The 24,735-nt window shown below is 47.7% G+C and overlaps 1 protein-coding gene across 3 annotated transcripts in view; it reads left to right on the top strand.

Moving 5' to 3' along the window:
- Positions 1 to 24,735, top strand: part of USP47 (ubiquitin specific peptidase 47) — a 2,970,466-nt gene that overhangs the window by 1,905,130 nt on the left and 1,040,601 nt on the right. The window lies entirely within an intron of this gene.

Raw genomic sequence — 24,735 nt, 5'->3', positions numbered from 1 at the left:
CATAATCAAAAGGAGAATCTGAAAATCTCTCCTCCTCCTCCAAAATATATACACCCTGGACTTTAAAAAAGTATTTTTTCGACAAAAGCTTAAAAACTGTCAATGTGTTGGAGGTAGAAGTTGATGGCTTCAACGTTGAAGGCCCCAATGTCGAAACCTTCAAAGTCGAGGGAGTCAGAGGTTTTGACTTTTATCAAAACTAAGACAATGTCAATGCCTTTCAAGAAATTTTGTACGGCCCAGACCCCTAGGTGCATGATGGGGAGCCTCTGATGACTCCCTGTTGGTTTTCTGAGGAGCGGTGGGGTCAGAAACCTTTTTTGGCTGTTCAGAGGGGCCGGGAAGAGCCGTCTTCGAAAACGCCTCCAACATTTCGAGTCGGAACTCTTCCCAATTTGCTCTAAACAGATTTATGAGGAAACCGTAATTTCTTTCTGTCAGGTAAGGATTGCGAAGATGAAGAGCAATGATGCCTCTTTGATTTCTGACGAGACGAGTGTCGAGAATCACTCTTGGATCTCCAGTGCTTTTATATCTGCGAGGAAATACCCCGAAGCCTACTGTCTTCTGGCTACCTCCTTGGAAGGAGTAGACGTGGGGGACTTGGAAGCCAACTGACCCAAAATGAGTTTTGCCTTCCTCTCCTTTAAGGCCTTGCTGGTCATGGATTGACATGACCCGCAATCATCAACCTTATGCTCCACACCAAGACACCAGAGGCAAATTATGTGCGGATCTGTGATCAACATTTTTGGAAAACACACCGCACACCTCTTAAAACCTGTCTTTGGAGTTGACAAACTCAGAGATGGTTAAGCACAGTAGAAAAGTTGCTGAGGCGATCAAACTGTGCATGCGAATAAACAGAACTGCGGCAATGTGTGCGGTATGTGCTATTTATACCAATGTCAAAGTCGTGGCGAGAGCAGGAATGGAAGCCACAGAGGGACATCAAGTCATCGACGCATGGCACCCTCTGCTGTCAAAATGTTTCCAAAGCTGCAAGCAGGATATCGGTTTATCAAAGATGAGGAATCCGTGGGAGAACACAATCCATTAGAAAGACAAAGTTCCATTTTATTTTCAAGGATAGCATCTGTGATGTGGTTCAAACCAAGCACTTGCGGCTGCTTTCTTCCCCAACGCATATGCTCTAAGCTCCTGTCCATCAATATTCTGCTTTCACCTGCACATGCTTGCGTATGCGCAGAATAACAATGCACCCCTGTGTGTTATGGAAAGAGCATGCATGTGTAGGCATGATGACCACTGTCTAATGACAAGGAAATCCAAAGTGGCAAAACGCCAGATTGCATCCATGAAGGAAACATTTTGGAGCCTAGATAGTGGTGCAATGTGTCGATGATTCAGCAATTTCAGGTGAGAAGAAAGTGTGCTCCTCTCATGCAAATGTTTCCCACCTGTCTGACACTCGTTTTAGAGAAGTCCAGACTTCGAAAAGCACCAAGAAAACATAGCTGGCGTGATTTGAGGGTTGCCTTCAAGAGCTGCGGATCACACTGCAGGCTCTTTCGTGTACTGAGGCTCGATGACTATGCTTGGATGACAGAACCCGACTTTTATTTATGCCATTGCAGCACAGTGTGTTGCACTCCCTGAGCACAAGGGGAAGGTAGGAGAGACATATGATCATTCACAAGGTCAGATCGGATAAGCACAGGTAAAACATAAAACCAACAATAGTACATAGTACGGAGCACAATTGAACAAAATATACAATAAGTGCAGGACATCAAGAAGTGTGGCGAGGAAACCAAACAAGTTCCTGGTAATAACCGAGTGTTATGAGTGCTACTAAGATAGTGGCCTGCAGGCATCAGGGCAAGGTTTGCAGTAGAGGACAGGAGTGGTAGAGGTCAGGCAGAGGCCATTTTGGGTAAAAGGGTGAATGCTTTTCTAAAGAGAATGGTTTTCAGTTTTTTAATTTTTTTTTAAAAAAACAAAGATGGTTTACTTAAGATCGAAGGTAATGAGAGTAGTCCTTTCTGGCAAAGGCCCCTGCTGAGTCCATAGTTTTCTCACCATGTTTCTTTTTTACTTGAAGGGGCAGTTCTAGAGTGGCACTATTCCCTATAGACCACCTAAACAAAAGTAGTATGTATTTTCAAGCCTTTACAGAATATAAAGGTTTGTCCTGCTTTACAAATCTTGCCAAGTGCACAACATCCACATGTTGCCGTTTTGAGCATTTACTTTTTAACTTGGCCTATATACATTTTAAAGTGTCATGTCTTTATTTGCGGGTCCATGGACCCATGTTTGTAATCTGTATTCAGCTAGGTTCCAAAACCCCTCCCACTATTGATGGACATACAAATTACTTACCCACCCTATCAGTAATGTTCTATCTTTTTTTAAATTATATTTATTGTTTTTTGCCTATAAACCAATAGCAAAAACTCCTCTCCCTCAGGACAATAGCAACAATACATGATCTTCTACCCCCGCTCCAGCTCGTATCAACTGAACTGACGGGATTACAGAAATTCCCAAAGTCTCTCAGGTTGTGCAGGCACCATTATATTTTATAGTCACTTTGAAGAAAAGACAATACTAGACCCCACTCTTGTGGTGAATTCCGTACGTGACCTACTCCATCGCTAATATTTTCCAAACGTTCTGAAGCCAGTCTATCTCCTTTGGGGTTGTTTTTGTTTCCACCTTTGTGCTATTACCAATCATGTGCCATTAATAACATTATAAAAGCTTTCCTCTGCCTCTTGGTCAGTAAACTATTATCCACATCCCAAGCCCTTTTTACCTCTCCCTTGCACTTATTCCATTATCTAGCTTGAAGAGGTCTCTAATCTGTGCTGTGACAACCACCCAAAAAGATATTTCAGGCCATTCCCAGCAAATGTGGGCCCAAATTCCCCTCTTTTTTTCATTCCCTTCAACATTCGGGTGACACTTTGGAATACATTTGATGAAGTGTGTCCAAAGTGTAATGCCATTGCAGCACTATCTCATACCAGGCTTCTCCAAGTTGTATTGATCGTGTCCGTTTTGGTATGTCTCAATGTGTATTCGCAGTGCTTTCTCGGGCTCTCAGTATCTAACGTCCTGTCCCATTTCTTCATATAAGGCCAGACTTGGTGTGCCATGAAATCTTATAAGAGCTTGTACATTTTTTTAATCCAGATTCTTTGACGTATAATCTGTGGTGATGCATTTCTCAAAGGGGGTCAATTCTCTGGTGGTGACTAACTTCACAGATATATCGGATAACCAATGTCTCTTCTGTAAGTATCTCATTCTTACTCTTACGTCCCGTCCCCTTTCCTCCACACTGCATGGGTGTCCCTTACAAGGGACGGGAGACGGAACCTTTTTCACCAGGAAAAACCTTCTTCCCCTTTAAATTTAGAGGCGTGCAGGGGTGCAGCCCTGGGAGCATTCGCTGCCCTGACTCCGCCCTCCGGTGCCACACCTCAGTCCCCTTTTCCGCATCGACTGGAACGGGCCGAATTCACCAGCGCTCCTGAGTTTGGCTTCAGCCATGTATTTCCATGCGCGGATACTTCTTCGCTTTGTCTTTTTATCATTCAGGTACTTGGTTCTCAGGCATCACGCTCCTCCCCGGCGCATGCCGACTTCCACAGGGTTCAGCAGGTGTCCATCCTGCGACGGGCTCTTCCCGACTGAAGACCCCCACGCCCTCTGCCTACGGTGCCTTGGCCCTGACCACGGCTGCAAGCTTATACCGCATGCAACGTGCTTTCCTCGAGGTCTTTGAAAAATAGACTGGCCAGGTGGAGGGAGCTCTTCCACAGATCGCCTCCAGAGGACCTAAAGGACTTCGTCTACCATTGATTCAAGCCCAAGGTAGGGCCGCTCTTTTCCAGTGCACCCCACAAGGGAGATTCCTTCCCAAGGACTCGTGCGCGGGAGGGTCCGCCCAGGTCCTCGTACCAGCACAAGTACCAAGGCTGTATCCGCTACCGGCCGAGGGATCTACCGATCCTCCTGGTGAGGGTGCTGAGGGACCGGAAGGTCCTTTTACTGGGTGTTCACCTGAGGGGCTACGCCCTAGTACCGGCATCATGTCTGAGCAGATCTGCCGAGGGCGTAACGCCTACCAGGGCTAGGCCTGAGGAACAGTGTAGGCCCCATGATCCACACTCAAGCGTTCTGGACGGGGCAGGGCCCAGTGAGCCAAGCAACACAACGCAGGCACATGGAAGGCAGCTCGACAAGATGGCCGCTGCGCCAGAAAATCCAGACATCTGGCCAACGCCCCTCCAGGTAAGGCAGGCGGAGGACCGTGTGTCGAGGTGGGACTGGTTCAACCAAGTATGTGGCCTACAGCTTATCCTTCCTTTGTGCAAGGCAGGTTCCTGCTGTGTCCATATGGGCAGGGCACGCAATGGCTCCAGCAGCCGCCTGCTACCCTATAAATATCGCCTACCACCAATCCACCCTTTGAGGACCGATTCTTTGAAAAGTTCCTCGGGCTCATGAAATCTCCACAGATGGGGGTCATCCTCAGGGATGTCATCAGGGACTTGCTCCCTCCAATTGTCCCACCTGTGCCTCACTCCCCAGTTCAAGCTCCTCTGGTCCCTGTTAAGCCTCAGCTGCCCGCTCTGGTCACCTAGCCTATCGCGCAACGGTTCCGCACCAGCCTCCGCCGCAGCCTCCGTTCCCGTACTGTATCTCCCGGCTCCCAGCACTCCCCCTCCAGTGCTGGACCCTCCGGATCCGCAGATGGAAGCAGGAGGAGGAGCCTGAAATTCCGTCCTCAGCCAAAGCCTTCCACGACCGCGTGGCTGGGCTGGCAGAGTACTTGGGCCTTCCTCAGCCCAAGGTCGAGCAACCAGCAGAGGGGGTCCTTGCAGAAGTTCTCAAGCTACGTCCCATTGCCAGAACTGAGATCCTGATGCAGAAGGACGTAGTTGCCTTGGCCAAGAAGGGTTGGCTCAAGCCCCACTCAGCCCAGCCGGTGAATAAACGCCTGGACGCCAAGTATAGGCAGATGGAGGGGGGAGTCCTCCGTGGCCCACATTGACACCTCTGGCCGTGCCATCTGATTGCCACAGACATGAGAACGGCCTGGCTCAGTGCTACGAAATTCAACCCAGATGTCTAAGAATGCATATTGGATCTTCCATTCGAAGGGGGTGACTTCTTCCACTCCACAACGGACGAGTAGCTGGATAAAAAGAAAAACTGCTCTGAAATGGCCAAGTCTTAATCTGTGCTTACAAAGACAATGCCCAAACCGTACACCCAGTCAGAGCAACGCTCTGAGAAGGGGCGTGTGTTAGGGAGAATTCTCATCTTATGGCTAATTTCCCTCACCTATAGAGTCCCCCAGCAGCTTTGCTGGATTTGAAGGGTTTGTTTCTTTCTCCTGCTAAGAGTGAGACTCTCTTTCCCACTCTTAGACATGTTTTGCTATGTGTGTTCTAGGCTATTTTTGTGTTAATGCCTATGGGGTTTCTCTCACCTCCATAGGAACCATCTTTATTCACATGTGTTACACAGCACCCTCAATGCAGTGACACAGGGGTGTCGTAGCGAGCCCCAAACATAGACTTCATACCCTGGGACAGACTACTGTCTCCCAGGGCATGTAAAGTCCCAATTGACTTTACAAGTCAATCCTTATGAACTAAACCAGTACAACCCATCTTACTATGGAGGTGCTGGAAAGGGTTAATAGTTTTTCCCTTACGTTCATTTTCGAGAGGGTACCGTACAGTCCCTCTCTCAAACGTTTCTGGCTGGTGGCAGTGGTTACTACCGTAAATATTCGACCGCAAATATTTTCCTATGGGATTTACCCATTGTTCGAGGCTACCACATTTTCTGACAGCCTCTAACATACTGCCAGTGCATTTTAATATTTACTTTGCTCTGGTAGGTTTTATTTGCCAGAACTTTAATATAACTTCTTTCTCGTGTCTTTCTCTAAACTCCTAACCCAGGTCGGGGATCCTTTGTTCGTTCGTTTGACGGGCTTCTGCCAAGAAGCCCTCCTTTCAGCGCCACTGAGTCTGCGGTGGGTCCATTGTGTGGGAGGGGGAGTAGGACCCCTGCACAGGGTTGCGTCAGCAACCCATGTCGCACTCTATCCCGATAGGCTGGAGGGTCTCCCGCCAAGGATGACCACTCCACTGTGCGAGTGACAGCTAGGCTGTATGAATGGGGCTCTTTTTGCATAAAAGCAGGGTCCTGAGGACTGGAAGAGCAAGATGTCGCCACTGGAACTAAGAAGCCAAAGAGGAGAGAAGCCAAAGACATCTGCAACAACTGAACCACCGGTGAAGCCCTGCTGCAGCGTCTCACCACTTTTCTCCACACAACGAGAGAAGATCTTCATCTCCAAGAGCCTTCTTCCCGTGAGCTGGTGGGGCTAACCAGTTTGCCAATCGCCTTCCTGGACTTGCCTTGGTCGAATTGCCAGTACCCTGTACTCGGAGTCCGGATAGCCAGGCACCAGTCCACCCGGACTGCGATTTAAAGGAGCATACCTTTTATCCGTCTGGCAGCACCGCGGCTGGTTTCATCCCTGGGTAGTGCAGTAATTCGAACCTTCCTCCACGACGAGAGCCTCTCTTCCTCTGCTGGATCCCCCGAACTGCAGGAACTACCAGGAACAACCGCCACCACAGGAGCCACTTTTTCATTTCAAGGTACATTGTTCCGCCAGGCCGCCCTTTCTTTGCGGTAGAGCTAAAGGTGTTTTAAATCCTTAACCTACCTGTTGGGTTGGCCACCCCTCTCTCTTAACTTTGTCTTTCACCTTCTGCATCCACCTTTTCGAAATCGTTAACCAAAGACCTGACTGCAGCGACAAGAACATTTTGCTCCTGGGCCCTTGCCCTGTACCACTGACTCTGGCACAGGCCTATTGACTCTGGCTACATTTGTTAGAATGCCTTCTTTAGATTGCTTCTCAATTAGAACTGTGTTGGTGCACCTACTGCTTATAACTACCCTTTTCTTCCCCTTTTTAAAACTTGTGAAATGTCATTTTGCTCAGTTTTCATTTAAGTATTTCCTATACTGATGCACGGTCTTGCATAAACTGGTCCACAAGCTTATGGGAAGTGTTGCTAGGATGTGTAAGAAGATATTTCTGTATAACTTGTGCTTTCCCTCCCTTGTGAGAAGTTGCTATAGTATCCCTTGTGTGTGGTTTTCATTGTGCCGTTTTGCTCAGTTTTCACTCTGGTTCACTTGGTCTACAATTTAACTAGGGAGTGTGTATATTTTTCGTTGACTTATTTTAACTTGCTTTAAGAACTGTGATAGATGTGTTTATCTAGAAGTGTATAAAATAAATATATATATACTTTTTAATACAAAGCTTTGGTTGGTGTTTCCTTGTGCCATAGTACTCTAGGCCTATTGTGTAAACCCTGAATACTGCTCATCTCCCTCTTGAGATAAGTCTGACTGCTCAGCCACAGCTACCAACTAAATATTTGTGGTAAAGACTGATACCAAAGGGGATTTATTGCTTTAAACTGTAGTCCTAATCTTCTGTAGTGCTCCCTAAGGGAACTGCACAGGATTCTGTCTAACGGCGTACATACAAGGTTTTCCGCGGCTTCCAAGAGCGGAGGTCCAGGCAGCCTGACCGCTCGCCGTCCCAGCATCGGCGTAAACAACAAAAAGGGGGGGGGTAAGGGCTTTTTACAGTCCCCCCTCCTCCGCAGCAGCCTCAGAGGGAAAGAAGGCATGACATGCCCCTCTGGGTCCACGTGCTTCTAGTGGGGAGCAGGCTTGCTCTCTCGGGACATTTTTGGCACCAGAATTTGCAGACCCCTGGATCCTCTCTGAAGTCTCCACGGGGTACCGCCTCCCTGTCTCAGCCTCTCCTGCCTCCTCCCCTCCACTCCCACAGGTTGGGACAGCAACTCTTTTGGCAGAGATCCGGTTGCTCATCGAGAGCCAGGCAGTGGAGGAAGTCCCAGCTGCCCAGCGAGGATTGGGCTTTTACTTCAGGATTTTCGCCATTCAGAAAAAGAACCAGGCGGGCCCGAGAGTTGTGCTCGACCGTTCCACCCTCAAGCTCTCCCTACAAAAATTCAAGATGGTTATGCCTGCTTTGATAGCGGCAACATTGTGCAAGGGAGAATGGATGTGCTCCCTGGATCTGAAGGACGCTTACCTACACGTTCCAATCTGGCAACCTCATTGTTCCTTTCTATGATTCAGGATCATGGGCTACCATTTACAATACAAGGTGCTCCCTTACGTCCTCAACTCAGCCCCCAGGGTCTTTATCAGGCTGATGAACACGGTGGCGACCCGCATCATGTCGCAAGGCCACCACATTTATCTGTACCTGCACGACTGGCTCGTCAGGTCTACAACTCCGGAAGCAGTGCACTATACCTCCCACGCTCTTTTGAACAACACACTACACAAGCTGGGTTTTTCTCTCAACCTTAAGAAGTCACAGTTGCAGCCCACGCAGACACTGACCTTCTTGGGCCTCATCTGGGACACGTGCTCCGAGAAAGTTGTTTTTCCCTCAGAGGACAAGATTACAGCACTCAAGAGAGCCACAGCGCACTTCCTCAGCAGATAAGTGACCTCGGCCTGGTGGTACCAACACCTACTGGATCTCATGGCAGCAGTCCCCCACACGAGACTCTGGATGAGGAGGATACATCTGCACTTCGCAGCATCTTGGAACCAGGAACGGGGCCATCAGTCAGATGATCAACGTTCCTCTATCACTTCACCCAGACCTCAAATGGTGGTCTGGGGATGGCAACCTGAGGACAGGCAAGCCTTTCCGGCAACCTACACCACAGGTCGCCATCACCATGGATTTCTCTCTCTCGAGGGTTTGGAGGCCACCTTGGACGACCACTACGTCCATGGCACATGGATCCGGCATGAGCAGGAGTACCACATCAATTGGCTGGAATTAGAAGGCCATCTGGTTGGCACTCGGTTTCTTTCTCCCGGTCATCACGGGCAAGGTCGTCCACATTCAGACAGACAACTCGACCAGCATGTTCTATATCAACAAGCAGGAAGGTACCAGATCCCCTGCACTGTGCAGGCTGGCAGTCGGCATGTGGGCCCTGAAGAACATCTTCCTCGCGGTAGTCCACCTGCTGGGGGAATCCAATCTAGAGGCAGACCGGCTCAGCAGACTGGGAGCGGAAAACTACGAGTGGAAGTTGAACGACCTAGTGCTGCAGGAGATCTTTCACAAATGGGGCCACCCTCAGGTGGACCTCTTTGCCTCCCAGGGCAACCAGAAGTGCCAACTGTTCGCCTCTTGGCAGGGTCAGGGCCCGGGCTCCCTGGGCGATGCCTTTCAGATCACGTGGGATGGAATGACAGCATATGCCTTTCCACCCACTTCCCTGATTCACAGGGTGATCTGTAAGATGGAGTCTCGCCTCCTCACCATCATCCTGATGGCTTCATGGTGGCCACCCAGGCCCTGGTTTTCGGAGCTGCTCTGTCTCTCAGCGAGACCTCCCATTCGCCTGCCAATGGGCCCAACACATCATCTGGCACAGCAGGGGGGCAGGGTCATCCACCCCGCACCAGAGAAATTAGCCCTCACATCGTGGTTCCTGAACAAGTCACGCTAGGAAATCTCAGCCTCTCTAAAGCTAATCTAGAGATCATACAGGGCACCAGGAGCAAATCTACCAGGCCCCAGTGCAAGAGGAAGTGGACCAGGTTCTTCCACTGGGCAGACTCTAGGGCCATTAACCCTCTGGCATGTTCCAAGAACGAGGTGCTCTTTTTATGCACATCTCGCCCATTCAGGCGTGCAGGTAGACACTTGCCGCACTAACCTGGCAGCCCTTGGGGCTTACAGAAACTCGCAGGAGGAGAGCTTTTTCTTCTCCAGCCCGATTGTCAAGAAACATTTGACGGGTCTCGCCAGGCTCTACCCACCCATCAAGAAGCCACACCCCGTGTGGGACCTCACCATAGTCTTGGGTGCCCTGGCGCACAAACCATTCGAACCAATGGCGTCCACAAATAACATGCTGGTCACCATTATGGACGGCCTTACTAGTCGGCCTCACCTCGGCTCGCAGAATCAGCAATTCAGGCGCTAGTCGCCTCAGAGCCATACACTACGTTTCACAAGGAGATGGTAGTCCTACGGACGAACCCAACGTTCCTTCCTAAGGTGCCTTCCGCGTCTGATCTGAACGAAGAAATAGTGCTGCCCACGTTTTTTAATGAGCTCAAAGATGAGGCGCAGAGGGTTCTGCACTGCCTCGATGTCAAGCGTGCACTGAAATTCTACTTGGACAGGACGAAGAGCTTCTGCAAGTCGGACGCTCTATTCATCACCTTTGAAGGTTCAATACCGGTATCAGACATCTAAGGCCTCCATAGCCCAGTGGATGGTATCGACCAGCAAAGAAGCCTACGAGGGACAGCATAAACCAACCCCGGCCGACATGCATTCCCACACAGTCCGAACCCAAGGCAACTGCCATTGCTTTCCAGCAGCATGTCCCTGGCAAGTCATAAGCAGGGCGGCCACATGGGCCACCCCTTCGGCTTTCTGCAAGCACTACTGTTTGGATACCGGCTCTAGATCAGACGTGCCTTTCGGACAGGTGGTTCTTAGGAACCTTTTTGCTTAAGGGAGGGTCTCCTCTCCTACCTCGGGCTACATTCAGTTTCTTTTTTTTCTCCAAGATCTTTTTATTAAATTTTCAACAAAATATACTTGCATCAAATAGGTTTCAATAAAGTACTACAAAAAAAGCCAACACAACGACGATACCTTATCAATGACACCATTAAGCAATATCTAGAATCCCAGTATACCCACCCCTAAATACAATCACCCGATGCAACAGTAAAAAGTAATATAATACCAATAATACACACGAACATAAATAAAACATCACAAAAGACAACAGTAAAGGGGCAATAACAAAAAGGGGGATTGTTCTCTTATCCTCTCTCCCACCTTCCCACCATCTCCCTATTGCATCATTCATATAAGGCATTGAACGGTCCCCATAATGAGAGATAATCTTCCTCTTTACCTTTATCCTTCATTGAGATTTTTTCATACTTGGATAAAATTTGCAACTCCACCAACCAGTCCTCAACAGGTTTCTTCCTAGTCTTCCAGACACTAAGGATCAGCTTAATCGCCACCAGCAAAGCTTTATCAATCCAGATATTATGTTTTCTGGTGTTTACACATCTCCCTTTATGCAGAAGCAAGATTACATTCGCTGCCGATCTTTGCATGGTTATACCAAAAACCATATCAATTCTATCAACTATTTCTTTCCAAAAATCCTGCACTCTTGAGCAGTCCCAAAGTAGATGTAAAAGGGTACCTCTATCATTACCACAACTCCAGCACAATTCATCTGTACTCCGCTTCAATTTGAACATCCTAACTGGTGTCCAATAAATCCTACCAACTATTTTCTGTCTAACTAAACCCAAATTCATATCTTTTGCCAAATACCTGCTTACCCTAAGAACATCTCTCCAATCATCATCCGAAATGACCACATTGACATCAACCGACCACGCAAACTTTAGCTTATTCCAAGCTACAATATGCCCCATCTCCCTGGGCATGAAATGCAAATAGGGTACGCACATTGTATTCCTGCCCAATCAACAGTTTACAAATCTTTGGTTTCTTCCCTAACAAGTCACCAGCCATACTCTTCCTTTGATTAATTTGTGAAATCAAATCCAGATATTTTCTCTGTTCTCTATTTCCTAGATTGTACCTACTTTCAAATTGCAACAGTCTCTTTCCATTTAGCATATAACTCAGATTTAATATACCATTTTTGATCCAACTCTGCCAATTCAAGCACCTATTATTGAGTTGTAATGTCTCATTTTGCCAAATAGACGCATTCTGGCTGAAACCATAATTCTGTCCATTTTCCCTAAACCACGACCACAGAGCCTGTCATTGTAATTTTAGCTTCTTATTTGACACTTTCCCCCTAGTATAAAGGTTATCCAAGTGATAGGGAGCATAAATTCCTCTTTCCATGCATAGCCAAATCGGTCCTTTAATATTCTCTTCTTTAAAATAATATGAACTCTTCTTGAGCAAAAAGACCTAGTATTTCACCAAATCCGGATAGCCAAACCTACCCTCTTCAACTTTTTGCATCAATATATATATATCGGAATACGAGGTCTTTTACCAACTCCCCATAAGAAGGATTGAAAAAGCTTGTCAATCTTAAGTAATTGTTTCTTATAGATCAATAAAGGAACTGAAAGTATAATATATAATTTCGAGGGGATTGGGTCCTCCGATGTATTCCATATCTATGACAGTAATCACCACAGCTGTGCTGCTTCGGCAAACCTTTCGGCGTCCTGCATCGATGACGTCGATACACTGTCCCCAGATGTTACAGGTAGGACGCACAACGCCTGTAGCCTCAGTTCCGTTTTTTCCGCAAACATGTTCGCTTCGGAGATCTCGGCACGCCTCGATTCTACTGAATACTGTTCTTTCGGTTCTTCAAACCTGTTTCTTCATTGCCATATCGAATATGAGGTCTTCGGCTTCTTCCACCCTGCGGTCCGGGTTTAAGAAGTGTTGGTGTGCGGGTCCAAGATGTCGCTGACGGATACGCACAACGCTTGCCTCTGGTGCCTCGGGGAAGACCATGATACGACTGTGTCGACTGCCAATCGCTCAATCGAAGGCCTTGCGGGAGCGTAAGAAGAAGCTGTCGGTCGGTAAGGTGGCCAAACCCCAGAAGTCGCGTTCCACTGGTCTTTTGACAGACGATTTGAGGGGCGACTCTCCGCGTCGTCGTCAGGAGTCCGGGGGTTCTCGGTCTGGAAGTCGGTCCCGCCATTCCTCTACCTCTTCGAGGCACTCCAGGAAGCGCCATCACCAGTCGCCTTCCCCGTCCTCTTCCGAGGACTCCGCCCGTCGGCGGGTTGCTTGTCCCAACAAGCATTCCACTCCTGAGGAATGGGATTCCTTCCGAAAGGAGATGTTGGCGATTTTTCAATCGCAGGGCTCCGGTCCGTCCGCGCCGTCTGAGGATGTCGGTCGTAGCCATGCTAGAGACACCACTCGTCCGCCTTTGGGCTCGAGCAGTCGTCACGAACACCGGGCCCCTTCGAGGTCCCGGTCAGACAAGGATGGTTTCTCTAGGCATGCCCGTTCCAGGTCCCGGTCCTCGACGCCATCGAGACTGCGAGACTCTGTGAAGTATTCGAAGAAGACATCAACGCCGTCTGTGCTGAGATCGTCGACGGACTCTCTCGATGCCCCGCCTCCGAGGAAGTCGTCGACGCCATTGACGCCTAGGCTGTCGAAGGACACGCTCGGGCTCTGCCCTCGAGGCCTGTGTCGATGCCGTCGAAGCTGTCGGCGCCTCACTCGACGTCGACGGCCATTCCGTAGACGCCCTCAACGCCTTTCGTGGCAGCCTTGTCGGAGGTACCCCGTTGCACGGTGGCACCCCCAAGAAAGGCGATGGCTAAGGCTAAACATGTCTTTGTGACTTTTTCTGTACCCTCTTTCCAGCCTCTATATTATATTTCTGAGGTGGATGAGTGGTCTGAGGAAGGTGAGGTTCCTGCATTGGTTCCTGATTACATAGTTTCCAGTCACAGTAAACTTGAGGACCTGCGTCAGTCACTGCACGATGCCAGTGGTCTAGACACCTCTCCGGAGGTGGAGTTTGGTAGGCCGGAGCCTGGCGCGCATGCCGAATCTTCATATCGGCGCCTCATGTCGAGGGTCACTGAATACCTGGGTTGGTCTGCCCCCCCTGGGGATTTTCAGCAGGACGACCTGACTGATATCCTGGACCAAGAGCCTCCAACTGACCCGGTGCTGCCATTCCATATGGCCTTGCAGAGAAGGGTGGCTGCGGCTTGGACTGCTCCGGAGAGTCTTCCGGCAGTGAGCAAGTCCTTGCCGAGGAAATATCACCCAGCCAGTGGCGACCCCTGCTATTTGACCATGCACCCTACTCCGGAGAGTTTGGTGGTGCAGGTGGCTACGGCCCCCGCAAAGCAGGCGTCGTACCCTACCATCCCTCCTGATAGGGACGACAAACGTTTTGACGGCTGGGAGAAGAAGGTATTTTCTTCTGGGGGTATGGCGCTTCAGGCTGCCAACTCCGTTTGCGCCTTGTCTCGTTTCACGCACACTCTGTGGAACTGTATTGCCCTAGTAGCTGATCATATTCCTGAAGGGAAGGAACAGGATGGTTTCCTTGCTATCGTGCAGGATGGCAAGGATGCCATGTGTGAATCTGTTCAGTCAGGTCTGGACATGGTTGATTGCGTCAGCCGGTCCATGGCGGCGAGCACCGTAATACGCAGGTTTGTGTGGTTGCGGAAGTCGGGTTTTGCTCCTGATGTGCAGGCCCGCCTCCTCAACATGCCCTTTGATGGTGAACATCTTTTTGGCAGTAACGCTGACAAGAGTCTTGAGAGGTTGCAGACCTCCAAAGCTGCAGTGAAGTCGTTGGGCGCTGCAGTCCGCCAACCTCTGCCTTTCGTCCTAGGGGACAGCAATGGAGGGGGGAGGTTCCTTTCAATATTACTAGTCCTTTAGTAAATCGAGAGAAGCTGCTAGTCAAAGGGGCAACCGTAGGAGTGCCAGAGGTGGAAAACAAGGTACTCAAGGTGCCAAGGCCACGCGAGCAGTTGCCTCTTTGCCCTCAGGCACTGCTGCAGCTGCTTCAGCGCAGTCATGAGGCCCATGCTTCTCCGGTTGGGGGAAGGCTGGCGTAGCATCTTGTAGAATGGCGTGCCATTACTTCAGATGTGTGGGTTCTGGAGATCATAGCCCACGGCTACTGTCTTCCTTTCCGGCAGAGGCCTCACGACCATCCACCAGGGAACTGTTAAAAGGTTCTGTAATACACTTCAGAGACTTGACATGAGTTGAGAGGTTTTATTCAGAAAAGATACATCCATGAGAATGGCCCCCAGCCGTGAACCACTTCTCTCCTTCAGCTCTCAACCTCTTGTGGAATCTGGAACCCTTACTGGGTCAACACAGCCAGGGTTCCCTTGTAACTAAGATACCCAATGCCATGAGTGACAACAATATTGCACAGGGAGATGAGATCTCAAGTTGGTACTAAGCACCTCCTAACACCTCCCTTCCCTTCAAACCAAATCAAAGAACAGAACAATAACAAAGTATAAAAGTATACAAGCAATGAAAAAATAAAACAGTGCTGAAATAACAGTTGTTAAAGTGAATAGGTTACTGGAACAATGATATTAAATTACATTGGTCCCATTAATCTTCTTGCAAAGTGCTATCCTCTCCTTGTTCCAAATACCACCTCCTTTGACAAGGACAGAAGAGCCTAAATCTTTCACAACCTGTTAAGGCTAGGAAAATAGAGATGCACCTTTGCAGACTTTAGTAGGCAGTTTAATTTTAATCCAGTCCCCTTCCTCAAGTTTGAACTCTCTACAGGCATTCCTTTGGTAATACCGCTCTTTGGATTTGACCCCTGACTCAAATATTCTCTTTCTCACACTTTCCACATTCACTCCCACTACTTTTGATTTTCCCATCCAACCAGGACACATAGGCGAATTAGGCTTCCTTCCCCTCAGCACCTCAAAAGGAGACACACCTGTAACACTATGCGGCGCTAATCTGTACTGAAATGTCCTCTCCATTACAGTTCTTATCCAATCACCTCCAGTGGCCACAGCAATTCTAATAGCATCCATGAGGGTGCGGTTGAAGCGTTCTACGCAACCATTGGTTTGTGGATGATACAAAGAGGTATTTACTTGTTCTATGCCATGACTGCTCAGAAACGCTCTAAACTCCCTGGACACCAATTGAGAACCATTATCTGACAAACCTTTCCTGGGAAATCCTTCTCTCCAAAATAATTGCTCCTATGTTTTATGATTCCACCACTGGAAATATCCTTCAGTATAAATACTTCAGGCCATTTAAACAATAAATCCATGACAACCAATACATAAGTATCTCTCCCACCTCTTATATTAAAAGGGCCTAACAAGTCCAAGGCAACTTCATCCCACGGAACTGTAGGTGATCTCCTCACGGTCATGGTAACTTTATGTACTCTGAGTCCCTTATTCCCTTCAATACAATCACTACAACCATTTACTACTACTTCTGTGTCTCTTCTCTGTCCACACCAGACCACCAGAACTCTGACCTAACCAAACCTTTGGTCCTGGCTAGTCCCAAGTGCCCAACATGAGCTTGATCAATTACCAATTTCCTCATCTTGAGGGGTACCACCATCTGATGACTCCTATGTAAATACCCTTTATCAATCCAGAGTTCATCTCTAACCTTGGCAAAACCACCTAGATCACCCAGGCAACTCTTGGTCTTACCTTCCTTTACCAAACCAAACACTCTCTGGTACAAATCATCCTCGGAACAAGCAATGTCCCAATTGTCCTTCTTTATCGACTGGTGAACCTGAAATATGTCAACATCGCTCCCATGACCTGAAAATTCCTCTTTAGTCAAAGTTTCTCTCAGCACTGATCTGGACAAGGCATCAGCAATTACATTGGTTTCACCTTTGACATGTAGCATATTATATTGTAATCCTTGTAAAGATTTCACCCATTTCATAATGCGCCTGGAAACTCCCTCCAGCCTACCCTTGGTGAATACATCAATCAAAGGCTTACGGTCTGTGCACAAAGTGAATTCCCTGTCCACAGGAAACTTTTGAATTTTTCCACTCCCCAGACACAAGCTAGTGCCTCCTTTTCCACTACAGAGTATCTATTCTCGGGTCCTTTGAGCGACCTAGATGCAAACGCTATTGTGTGCAGACCTTCCTGATCCTCCTGCATGAAGACTGCTCCAACACCATACTCACTGGCATCTACAAACAGTAATGAGTGTCTACTTTCTTTAAACATACTCAAAATGGGAGCATTGGCAATGGCATCCTTAATCTTGTCAAACTCCTCCCTACATAAATCATTCCACTTAAAGGTAACACCTTTCCGAGTCAGCATTCTCAAATTTCTTGACATGTCAAACAGCCCTCTGACAAATTTTCTATAGAACTCAACCAGGCCAAGGAAAGACAATACATCTGCCTTTGACCTTGGCACTTCCATCTTACAAATGGCCTCTATGGCCATCTCCTTGGGTTTGATTCCTTCCCCCGTGATTTCATGACCAAGATACTCTACCTTGTTAGCTTTAAATATACATTTCTCTAGGGGGACTGTAAGACACGCTTCTTTAAATATTTTCAACACTCTCTCTAGTCTCTTATGTCCCATTTCATCCTTTCCACACACTAGCACATCATCCTGGTAACACATGACACCTCTTTCACCTCCTAGTAACTTGTACATTATGCTCTGGAACACACTTGCCGCCGAAACCAATCCAAACGGCATACGCACGCATCTGAAAAGACCAATTGGAGGAATGAAAGCTGTAAGGTCTCTGGAGTCCGGATGTAACTCCACCTGATGATAGGCCGATTTTAGGTCAATAATGGAAAATATTTTAGAACCAGATATACCTGCAATTAAATCATCTATCCTGGGTAGTGGAAATGTGTCCGCTACCACCATCTTATTAAGATGTCTGAGATCTATGCATATTCGTAAAGATCCATTACCCTTTCTCACAATCACTGTAGGTCTAACCCACTCTGAGGAATCAATTTTCTCTATTACTCCTTCACTCTCCGTTCTTTTCAATTCCCTTTCTGCATCTTCTCTGAGGGCTAATGGGATGGTACGTAATTTAGCAATTTGTGGAGTGGCATCTCTCTTCAATCTAATCTTATGCACAAACCCTTTCAAACATCCTAATTTATCAATTGTGGTATTGGATTGTGCTCTCCCATCATTTACGACGGTGCTGGCGGTGGTGACTTCACTCCTTACAGCCAATACTTTATCTGGGTGACTTGCTTCAAGCCGTATTTTCAGTTCAGCTTGATCACTCCAGGACAGGAGTTCCCCACCTCTAGTGGCCACATGGACTGTTCCTGTTGACTTCCTATCCTTGACTCGCAACTCCGCTTCAAAACATCCTATCATTTCTATCAGTACATCTCCATAGGCATTCGCTCTTACTATATTCTCCCATAAGGTACAACATCCAAACTTTTCTCTCCACACATGCACACTTATCAAGGTATAATCTGCTCCACTATCCATGAGCATCGACACAGGTATACCTCCAACCATCACTGTGGCATATGGTTTCTTTTTCTTCACTTTCCCATTAATGGCATTGACTGAAAACACCACCTCCCTACCATCATCATCATCATCATTTGGGTCATACTCATGCTCTACGTTGACCTCATGTACCTGACCTGAGCTCGCATTGAAATTCCTACAACACCTGGCAATGTGTCCTCTCACTCCACAGTCATTACATATTATGTGGATAACATAACACTCTTTGTCAGATGCTAAATGTGACAGACTTCCACACCTGAAGCACCTCCTTATTGGAGTACCTCTCGAGTAACTAGAATCTCTACCACCCTTAAATGCATTAGTCTCACTGGGTGATCCTTTGGCTGCACTCATGGACAACCACTGTTGGCCCAGTGCCCTGGTGGCAAGACTTTGATGATTCTCTGTCCTCCTGCCCATTTGCAAAGGACGGCGGGGAGGTCCTGGAACACTTCTCTGTACCACTTTTGAAACCTTTTGTATCACAGCCTCATTGTCATCTGTCTTGGGCCTATCATGCGATGGATTGTCTGGTTGAAGAAACTTTATACATTTATCTGTATGTTCTACCATTTTCGCTATCTCAATCGCCCTGTCAAGAGAGGGATTCTTTTCCTTCCATAATTCCCTTCTGATATTGTCATTTGAACATTTGATCATCAATTGATCCCTTATGTGTTCGTCATGACAATTACCAAATCTACACTTAATAGCCAAACCTCTAAGGACAGTTATACATTCTTCAATATTCTCCCCACTCTTCTGGTCTCTTGTGGCAAACTTGTACCTTTCTAGTATTATATTCCCCTCAACACAATAATGTTTGTCCAACTTTGCTAAAGGTTTTTCAAATGGCCCACCTTCAGGAATATCTGGAGGTTCCGGAAGCTTTTTTAACATTTCTTACCCAGCAGCACCTAAGCAATTAAAGAGGAGCGCCTCTTTGCGCTCATTGGAAAAGTTGGGGCCAAATGCAGCCAGCACATATTTGTAAAAGCCCTCCTTCCAGTCTAACCAACGCACTCTAGGTTCACCTGGTGTTGGAAGGAAGAAAACTGGAGCCGGTATGTTTGCCATGTCTCAACCTGGATACTGTGACCCCCAGTACAAGCAAACCTCTTCCTCTGAAGCACTGTTCTCCAAAAGTAGCAAGTAATCCAAACTCTTTAAATCTGCAAAGTTAAAATAAACTTAAATGTAAATAGTGGTAGTGGTTGCATCCAACGGCGGGATCGCACAATGACAATATTCCAGCACCTTGCGCTCACTGAAGCATTTGAATGATGCAAGTCCATGTGAAGCTAACGCTAGGCCTCGCTCACTCAGTGTTGCTTCAGTAATCCACCGTAATCCCTGATTCCAATAAGTAAATGATGCTCCTCTCACCTTCCAAATTCAAAAATAAACTATGCTTCCGGGACACACACTCCGCTTCAGGCTGCACTATGTCCGCTCCGAGACACAGACCAGGTCCAGGGGGTCAAACCAACCAGGATACCCTTCCTGTGCTTCCTTGCACCCAGTAAAATCCAAAACTGTTGCAGGATTCCTGTTGTTGCCGGGGGCCGTGTCTCACTGGGCCCAATCCTCGTCACCAATGTTAAAAGGTTCTGTAATACACTTCAGAGACTTCACATGAGTTGAGAGGTTTTATTCAGAAAAGATACATCCATGAGAACGGCCCCCAGCAGTGAACCACTTCTCTCCTTCAGCTCTCAACCTCCCCTGGAATTTGAAACCCTTACTGAGTCAACACAGCCAGGGTTCCCTTGTAACTAAAATACCCAATGCCATGAGCGACAACAATATTGCACAGGGAGATGAGATCTCAAGTTGGTACTAAGCACCTCCTAACAGGAACCTCTCTTTGAAGAGTCCGGATCCGCTCCTTGTGCAGGAAATTCAATCCCTGCTGGAGAAAGACACTATAGAACTGGTGCCTGTAGCGGAGAGGAACAAGGGATGGTATTCCCCTTATTTTTTTGCGCGGTTTGAACAAGCTCCTCAGGAAGGACAAGTTCAAGATGGTTGCTCTCAAGTCCTCCAGGCCCTTCAACTTCAGGACTGGTTGGTGTCTCTCGACCTCAAGGACGCTTATTTTCATGTGCCGATCCATCCCAAGCACACGAAGTACCTGAGGTTCGCGGTTGGAGACTCACACTTTCAGTTTCGGGTCCTGCCGTTCGTATTGACCTCCGCCCCGAGGGTTTTCACCAAGCTCATGGTGGTTGTGGCAGCGTATCTCAGGAAAGGGGAGATTCACGTCTACCCCTACCTGGACGATTGGTTGCTCAGGGCGCGCTCTCCCAAGCAAGTCCTGGATCATCTGTCACCTGCCACTCCCTTCACAAGCTGGGCTTCTCCCTCAACTTAAAGAAGTCCCACTTGACGCCAACACAGCGGCTGCAATACATCGGAGCGGTGCTCGACACATCCCTGGGGCAGTGTTTCCCTCCCCAGGTGAGGGCTCACCACATTCAGCAGATGGTGCACAAGTTTCAACATGCCCAGAGTCTCCCAGCGTTCGAGTTCTTGAGGTTCCTCGGCCTCATGGCATCCTGCATTCTTCTGGTGCCAGAGGCCAGGTTGCGGATGAGATCTCTGCAATGGGCTCTCAAGATGCAGTGGTCACAGTCCTCCGGCAGGATGCCGGACCCCGCTCAGGTGCCACCCTCGGTCACCCATGATCTTCTGTGGTGGGCCGTCGAAGGCAATCTGATGAGGGGGGCTCCATGTTGGTTACCCTGGCCAGAGGTGACGATTGTGACGGACGCATCCCTCACGGGATGGGGAGCTCATGCCAACGAGTTGACAGTCAGCGGTCGTTGGTCTCCGTCAGAGTCCAGACTCCATATCAATCTGTTGGAGCTGAGGGCCGTCAGGCTTGCCCTCAAGGGTTTTCTGCTGACTGTGCGAGGAAAGACTGTCCTGATTCTGACGGACAACACAGTGGCCATGCACTACCTCAACAAAAAGGGGGGGGGGCAGGGTCACTTCCTCTGTGCAGGGAGGCGATGGAGCTCGGGTTCTGGGCCATCCAGCAGGGAATTTCGATCTCGGCAGTTCATCTGGCCGGAGACGAAAACGAGACGGCGGACGCTCTGAGCAGGCAGAGCATGATCTCTCACGAGTGGGAGTTGGCTCAGGAGATTCTCCTGGAGATCTTCGCCCTTTGGGGGACCCCTCAAGTGGATCTCTTCGCCTCCAGTGTAAACCGGAAGTGCGAAAGGTTCTGCTCGCGGGAATTTCCTCCAAGAGGAGCCTTGGGAGACGCATTTGTGGTGGAGTGGTCATTCCCACTGCTGTACGCGTTTCCTCCAGTCCCCGTCATCCCGCAAGTGCTGCGGAGATTACGGAGGTTCGGTTCCCAGATGATCCTCATTGCTCCAGCATGGGCCAGGAGGACATGGTACCCGGATCTTCTCGACTTGTCCATCTGCCCTCCACGTCGTCTTCCCTACCGAGACAATCTGCTCTCACGGGGGGGTCAGGTTCTCCATCCAGAGGTCAGATCCCTCAACCTTCACGCTTGGCTTCTGAAAGGTTGAGGTATAAGGATTGGGACCTCCCTGAAGACGTGATATAGGTGTTGCTTTCGGCCAGACGGCCGACAACTAAGTCCCTGTACCGTTGCCGTTGGAGAAAGTTCTGCGACTGGTGCAGGGTTCAGAATGTGGATCCTTTTTCTTGTGACATTCCTGTAGGTCTGTCTTTTTTGCTTTCTTTAGCCCACAGTGGCTTGCAAGTGGGTACCATTAAAGGTTACCTGGCGGCGCTGTCCATATTTAAGTGCTCGTCTGAGGAGTGTTCTTAATTTAAAATTCCTTTACTTTCTCAGTTTTTGAAAGGGCTCACTAATGTGTTCCCTCCGTCACCTTTCCAGGTGCCCGGTTGGGATTTGAACCTTGTTCTCGAGTTTCTAATGGGTGCTCTATTTGAGCTTTTACATTCTTGTCCTTTGAGACTGTTAACCCTTAAAACTGTATTTTTAGTTGCGGTCACTTCCGCTCGCAGAGTGAGTGAGTTACAGGCACTTTCAGTTGAGCCACCCTTCACTGTTTCATAAGGACAGGGTTGTCCTTCGAGTTCGTCCTTCCTTTCTTCCGTAGGTGGTGTCGAAATTTCATTTAAACCAGAAGGTTATTCTTCCGGCATTTTATCCTCCTCCACATCCTGGTAAGGAAGAGGAGAGGCTCCATAGGCTGGATCCTAGGAGAGCTTTAAGTTTCTACATTTCACGCATGTCCCGGGTCAGAGTGGACGATCAGCTCTTTATTGGTTACGCTGGAAGGCGTTTGGGACAAGCTGTGACTCAGCAGACTTTGTCTAAATGGATTATCTTGGCAATTTCTGAATGTTACCGCCTGGCGGGTAAGGACTCTCCTGTAGGCTTACGGGCCCATTCGACTAGGGGAATGGCTGCCTCTACTCTCCTGCAGAGGGGTGTTCTGATTTGTAACATCTGTGATGCAGCCACTTGGGCTTCGGTCCATACTTTTGTACGTCACTACTCCCTAGATTCTGTCCATGGGCAGGATCTGGCCTTTGGCAAGACGGTCCTTTACTCTTCAATTTGATTGGGCATTCTAAATTTGTATATTTTGAATTCCTTTCCCACCTCCTTACATTGGTACTGCTTTGGGAGTCTGTCATAGATATGGAATACATCAGAGGACCCAATCCCCTCGAAGAACAAGTTACTCTCTTACCTGGTAACGTTCTTTTGATGGGATGGTCCGACGACGTATTACATATCGCTCCCTCCCGGCCTTCCCCGCTACAGAATTTCTTATGCGATTGCAGCTTAAGTTTCTGCAAGGCTTTCTGTGGTCCTAATGGCAGAAGATTGGTGCCACACGTTCTGGGAAAAAACAACTGAGGCTACGGGTGTCGTGCGTCCTACTTGTAACATCCGGTGACGTCGGCTCGACAGAGGCCCTCGAGGGTGGCGTATCGATGTCATCGACGCAGGACGCAGATGCCGTAAGATTTTCCGAAGCAGCACAGCTGTGTTGATTACTGTCACAGATATGGAAAACGTCGTCGGACCATCCCATCGAAAGAACATTACCAGGTAAGAGTAACTTGTTCATCTTAGGTAATAGAACCATTTTAATCGCATTCATTTTTGCCCATAAATTTAAGTTCAACCTTTCCCACCTTTTAATGGATAACGTAATTTTATCTATTACATTATCAATATTATGTTGAATGATTTTATTCAAATTACCAATTATATGTATACCCAAGTATTTAACACCCCCGGGTGACCATTTACAGTTCCATGATTTCAAAATGTCATTATCGCATGTCCTAGATAGAGGAAACATTTCTGTTTTGTCCTAATTTACTTTGTGTCCTGACAATTTCCCCACTTCCTCAAACATTTGCTTCAACATAGATCCACATACTTCTGGATTCGACAGAAGAATCAACATATCATCCTCATAAGACAATATTTTAACTTCTGTATTCCCGATACAAAGTCCTTTAATCTCCTCGTATTGTCTGATGTATGCTGCTAATGGCACTAACGCCAAGTTGAACAAAAATGGCGATAAGAGTCAGCCTTGCCACGTGCCTTTTTCTATAGAGGAAAGGACCCAGAAATCAACCCATTAACAATCACCTTGGCCCTAACATAATGATGAATACAATCCATCATACTCATAAACACTGGACCCATTTTCAACAGTGCATATTCCAGGAACTTCCAGTTAACCCCATCAAAGGCCTTTTCAGTATCAAAAAACCTATAATGCCATTTGATTCCTTTCCATAATGTACCCCAATAACATTCAACACAGTCCTTAAGTTATCATAACCAAACCTTCCTGGAGTAAAACCCACATGAGATTCGTCAATTAGATCCCCCACCCAAGTCATCAGCCGATTTGGCCATATTTTGGTAAAGATTTTAAGATCCACATTCAACAAAGGGATTGGCCTATACTTCCCACCTTTTTATGATCTTTATCTGGCTTTGGAATGACAATGTAAAATCATTCAAGATCTTGCGTAAAATTGGCGATAGCTGAGTCGCAAACCTCTTATAAAACTCTGAGACAATACCATCCGGCTCTGGTGACTTTCTCTCCTTCATCTGTAAGATTGCATTATATACCTCTGTAACATCAATCATAGAGTCAAGTGTAGTTTTCTTTTCAGTAGATAACTCAGAAAGATTGATTTTATCAAAGAAGTTACCCAGGTCTTCATCACAGGGATGTAGTTCTTCCCTATATAACTGCTTATAGAAGTCTCAAAAATACTCACACATATCGATGTTCCTGTTCAAGATGTCCCCTTCTTCAGTTTGTATGGAAGAGACACATGTATCCATCATCACCCCTTTAAGCTTATTCACCAATAACTTACTATTCTTAGCACCGAATTCCCAAAACCTCTGTTTCGTATAAAATAACCCCTTTCCCACTAGCGTTTGTACATGATTCTTCAACTCGCTTTAAAGCTTTTTCAGTTTCATCCTATTCAAGTCTGTTTCCACAATCGCACAAGTCTTTTCTAACTCCTTAACCTTCTCTTCCATCT

Source organism: Ambystoma mexicanum, chromosome 11, assembly GCF_040938575.1.
Source record: "Ambystoma mexicanum isolate Mex_15411 chromosome 11, UKY_AmexF1_1, whole genome shotgun sequence".
Lineage (NCBI taxonomy): Eukaryota > Metazoa > Chordata > Amphibia > Caudata > Ambystomatidae > Ambystoma > Ambystoma mexicanum.
Note: the sequence above shows the minus strand (reverse complement) of the source record. Positions and strands in the feature narration are given on the sequence as shown.